Genomic DNA, 6,000 nt, shown 5'->3' on the forward strand with positions numbered 1-6,000 from the left:
GCTTTACCGTTGTCGCAGCATTACGTGGCAGAGAATCTTCTTGACAGGTGGAACGGGCGCTATATGTGCTTTCTTCCTACAACTTGAACAGCTTCTTCTTGTTTCTTTACACGTTTACAAATCTTAAACGTCATTAATGATATGTGTTAAGATGAACGCAACGAACACGTCTGGGTGTTTGGTGAATCTAAGAAAACTTAGCAGCTTAACTAACGTAGATGCATTGGTAGTGTAACTTCCATTTCACTTTACAATGGAGAATTCAATGAATTTTTATCTGTTGTTGTAACTGAAGCGCTACTGTGTGCATCGTGTGGCGCAGAAACGTCCATGTGTGCACAGTTGGGCCGGTCCTCACCAATTCCCTACATTATGCAGTGCTGTTGTTCGGGGTGGAGATTTCGACACTTAGTAGTTCGGACATCCAAAAATGTCGAGATCAAAAAAATAAAATTGTAATCTTCTTTTGATTATCTCTTGTCTATTCATGATTTTAAGTATTGGATATTGATTGGTTCAGCATTGATATCGGTATCGTATCGAATACAATGGATATTGGTATATGTTGCATAAAGAATGATGCTTGAAGAAAGATCCTCAAACATTGCAACTTTCAAGCTAGTATGGGCTAGAAGGGATTAGGGAGAACGAAGACTACTATTTAGTGTTTCTTAATTTCTCTATTGATCAAAGAATTAAGTTACATGGGTGCATAGACCCTTATTTATACAAGTTTCTTTCCATCCCCCTTTGCTGATCCCCGTTGGATTCATTGAAGGGCTTTCCTTCGAGTAAGGTGGTCTCCCTGTGCTCGGATTAGGAAACCCTTCTAAGAAGAGGGATCCTCTTCTTAGATCTCGGGATGCTGGATTTTCTCGCACATGAATTACAGTTTTCAGCCTTCTCCCACTTGGAAGTTCTCAACTGATCTTGCTCACGTGTCTAGACCAGTATAACTGTTTCGTTTATGGTCTCACCTTTTCTGGCTGTGGGCCACTTACTTGTAATCCAAGTCGTTTCACGTGTCAAGCATGGGTTGGGTAAGTAAAATATGGTGTATCAGTATTTATCATATCAATCTATTTTGCTCTCAAAGATACCTGATACCTACCAAAATTTGGACAATTATACACTCAATTTTTACCATGTCAATATCGTATCGATGAACGGTATTAACCATGTATCAGTATTGGTGTTGGCCAATATCGACATGGATTGGCCAATACAGCTAATATTAAACCAATAGGTAAAATCATGGTCTTATTCTCTTCAGCTTTTTAATGTAAGTACAAAATAAATTTTAAAGTATTTTAAAATTAACTTTTCATTATATAATTAGTAAAAGTTACACATTTTTTTTTTCAAGTAGTATATGAAACAATAAGATTTTCTCTTGTCCAAATCGGGTGTGTGTAGTGTGTGTGTTGTGTATATCCGTCATTCTATGGTCCCAAAAGTCGGTTAACCTTTTGGGATTGGTGTGTGGCTTGTATGATTACACTTTGTTGTTTGATCAAAACAAAAAAAAAAATGTGTGGGTTTACTCCCATCGAGTGTGTCTGTTATGTATATCCGCCATTCCACGGTCCCAAAAGTCAGTTAACCTTTTGAGATTAGTGTGTGGTTTGTGTGATTACACTTTGTTGTTTCATCAAAAAAAATAAGATTTTCTCTTGTTGTAAGAAAAAAATGTTATACTACTGGATCAAAAGCTAGTGAGACGGCTGCCAATGCAAAACTCTCTCTCAATAGTATGGATTATTCAAAATAATATGCCACTCTATGAAGAGAACCCTTCCTAATAAAGAGAAGACATACAAGTACAACAAAGGAATAGCTTCGAAGAGGAGACAAAATGTCATGACCCTAGATGAGGCATTTAGGGATGAAGGGCTTAGGTTCCAGATTCACTGCCTGGTTGTGCGGCCTCTATGACTAAACATAGGAGAGTGGTAAAACTACCACCCACCCCCATGAAATAAAATCCCATTCATGTTTGATGCACTATGTGCTCTCATTGTCAACCCCACCTCCCCCACTACGTGATCAAATAGTGATCTCTTGCCCCTTTATTTTTTTCCTTGATTTTGCTCTTGGGGCACTCGGGGTGAGTTGGTAGTCCACGACACCTTCCTGTACGTAGAGAGTCATTACTCTCTGCATATCCTTTAATACATCCACCAATCGTCCTCACTATGACTACAAAAACTCTCTCTCTCTCCCCTAAAAGGTAGCAACAGTTTGAAATAACAATATATTAGTCGGACACTCGGACTCAATGGAAAGAGTCTGGAGTCTTCCATATCTTTGGAGATCTTTGTAATTCCCATTCATATCACATGTGATAATAGAATTCCTCTCTATATGGAAACTATATATCACATGCAATATGGATGGATTTCCTTCTTTATTTACTTTCTATATTTCTTCTTGTTGCGTGTGAAAACCTCCGGTGCTTGGTTCGCCCGTGGATGAACCTGCAAAAACCAAGCAGTGAGCACAAGAGGGCCGGTGTGGCTCCGGCCTAGGACTCTCCGATGCTCAAGTCAGGTCTTCAACGCGACAGCGTAACTGCGTAGTAAAAAGCAAGATGTGGAATAGTGCTCCATACCTGGGTATTTATAGAATAAGGAGGAGATGAGACGGTTGGGAGAGTCCTAGTATGGTAGGAGTCCTTCTTTCGGAAGGTTCTCTCGAGCAGAGCGGAGTGGAGAGTTATTTTCGGGGTCGGACTCTTATTAAGGTAAGAGTCCATGTAGAGTGCGATTCCGTGTCGCGCTGGGATCGTGGCTCGGTCCTTATCCCGTGATTCTCGGGATGTGCTGACGTGGTCTGGAGATCCCCGGTGGAGTGCTATGAGAGCCTCAATGGAGGAGGGCTCGGCCTATGATGTCGGCCCGTGAGGTCGGCAAGGGAGGTCGACCCGAGAGGAGGTTGATCTCGGCCATGAACTCGGCTAGGAGTCTATGGCTGACCCGTATAATCTCGGCCTCAGCCACCGGCTAGCTTGCTCGAACCAGGCTTTGTCAGGTGACTTATCGGATATGGGGTCGGCATAATTTCCTGCTCGGCCCAACTCGGTTCTCGGACTGAGGTCGGGTCGGCCACGTGGCAGCCTCCTATAGGTGGGGTATTTTATGCCTCATCACTTCTTCTTGTATCTTATATATATATATATCCCGCAACCTTTAAGCCATATATATATTACCATCGAAGTCTAATGACAATTGGATTGTGATCTTCTATGGTGCCCTGCTCGTAGCGGCCTGTGCGGTCCAGACAAAGCACGGCGCTCAATGTTCGTCTTACCCTTGCCAGAGCGCCTTCCAGTAGTACTATTTTTTCTGTGAATTTGGAATGGAATATGAATACTATCTACAGTTATTTTTGGTTTTGTTTATAGTTCTTTAGAAATTTGGAAGTAGGAATTTAGGTAATTATTTACCAATTTATGAGTGTATATTGCCATTTGTTTGATGCCATATTGTTCAAATTAATTTAAACGTTTAAAACAGCTAATTAATTAATCTTATTTCATAACATGGAACTGATTATTAATCATTTTGCTTTTATTTTGAGTCCATTTACAGCCGATCCCAACCTGATGAAATTGAAATTGAACCATGTTTTTTTTTTGGTACAAAATTGAACCATGTTATGAATGTGGAATTAGGGGATATGATTAGATTAGTCGATTAGTTAGGTTGTTATTATTTGATTGTATTACCCCTATAAAAGAGATTTCCTTGTATTCATGAGGTATGAAAAGAATGAAAAAATTAGTACATGGTGGGAGATGGTTTTATATGTTTTTTTTTTTGGGTAATTGGGATCTTTACATATATAGTTGATAGAAGGGGGGGGGGGGGGGATCGCACCGGGGAGGGGATAAGATACCAGCCAAGAGACTCGAACTCAAGACCTCTTGGTGAGCATGGGCATGAAGCACACCACGGCTCACCAACTGAGCTAAGCAGTAATTGGATGGTTTTATATGTTAGGTTGAGTAGACTACTGTCCAACCCACTTTCAACGGTCCTATACTGAATACACCATTTATATTTGGTGCTCAATATACATATGGATATCTTTCATATATCTGTGAAATATTATTGAAGTGATCTTAAGCCTTCATTGATAAGATGTATATACCTAGACTGACTATTATTTTTTTTCTCATTTGTTAGGAGGTCATCCTTAAAGTACCAGATTGTTTTTCTTGCCAGAAAATTGTGAACGATGACACGAGAAAAAATACCATCAATTGAGCCAACTCGATCAGTATCGGTGGTTTTTTTTTAGGGTCACAACAATTTTCATTCTTATACTTTTTGACTGTTCTCAGCAGTGTTACTATGTACTAGCTAATTGTGGGAGTATACTACTGCTTGCATGGCAACTCATTTAGTTGATCCTATTTTAATTGTATTATTTTCATGCTATTAAAGGATTTCTTTATTTGCAACAAAGACTCAACTATTTCACATACAAAGCTATAAGGAATGTTCTTAGCCAGCTTTATGAGATGAACCCAACACAGCGCTTGTGGTTTTTTATAGGCTCACAACACTTTGAATCTTAATTGAAATTTAGAAACCCCATTAACTATTCTCTTTGAAGCAAGGTTTATGTCAATGTTTTAGGGCTACTTGTAAGTTCCAAACTCTACTTGATGAGTCTATAGCTCAAGTTGGTAGAGTACTTGGAACATAAGCATGTTCCTAGGGATGGTGGTTCAAATCCACTAAGATCTTTTTTATTCAACGCTGCAAAACATAGTCAAATAAGATATCATCTAGATTGAAATCTTTCAGAACCATATTGTGTAATTTAATTTAATTGTCTTGTGCATGCAAATGACTGAAACAATTAAACCAAATTGTTAAAAATGACTTGAATTTAGAGAACCTTTCTAAGGTAGGGAATTATGTGCAGGATACTATTCCAAATCAAAATCCATGTTTTCAATTTGAATTCAGCATTAAGAATGTTGGTTTCGTTCAAATACTTGGCTTTGAATAAGATTCACTATAAGGAGAAGTGTCTCTTTTTTTTATTTATTTACAAACTAAGAGGGGAGGTGCCCAAATACATGGCATGATTGGCCAATTCAGAAATCCAAAGTATAAAGCAAAAATATTACTTGTACTTAAAATGAAAATTTGGCCAATTGATAGATGCATGATAAACCAAACAATTTTTTAGGTAGATTTAGGATGAATCCAATTGATAGACTCAGGATAACCAAACATTTATTTGAGAAGATTCATGTCACAGAATCAAGGTAACCAAGCAGTTAATTTGGTACGATAACGGTTCCATCGATAGTCTCTCTATGGAAGTACCACCAATATTGATACATGGACCCATAGATTTACACAACCAAACACTACCTTAAAGATTCTTTGATTATAAGGCCTAGACACGTAACTCCATTCCCTCCCATATGGGGCAAGACTTTTTCTTTTTACCTTTTCAACTCTCTTTTTATGATGGAGATTAAAGATCCCAATTTATTAGTTGAATAAGGGTGCTAGCATACCTAATGATACCAAGGTATCAGGCTGGCATGCTCCTATCTAATAACAGTAGTCCATAATACAATGGGAAAAGGTTGGGTATGCTAGCGGTACACCATATGCTAATACCCTATTTGTCTATCTCTTTCTCTTCCTCCCTTTGAGGGATAAGGGAGTCATTTCAAAGTGAAGAAGAGAGAGAGACAGACACATAGGGTGCTAGCGCGCATACCCATTCATACCCCTAATACAATATGACATTTGGCTGTCCTTACAAATTAACACATTAATTAGACTCATTCTAAACTATATGATCGATCTACACAACGTAGTGTAAAAGTAAAAGTAATACATGTATGAAGACATTTGAATCAAATCAGAACAAACTACCATGGCAAAATAAAACCCTTTTCCTATTACTACTACTACTGCTGCTACTACTAATCAAGGGTGATCGATGATTTAATGAAAGGAATTCCAT

This window comes from Telopea speciosissima, chromosome 10 (genome assembly GCF_018873765.1).
Source record: "Telopea speciosissima isolate NSW1024214 ecotype Mountain lineage chromosome 10, Tspe_v1, whole genome shotgun sequence".
In the NCBI taxonomy this organism is placed as follows: domain Eukaryota; kingdom Viridiplantae; phylum Streptophyta; class Magnoliopsida; order Proteales; family Proteaceae; genus Telopea; species Telopea speciosissima.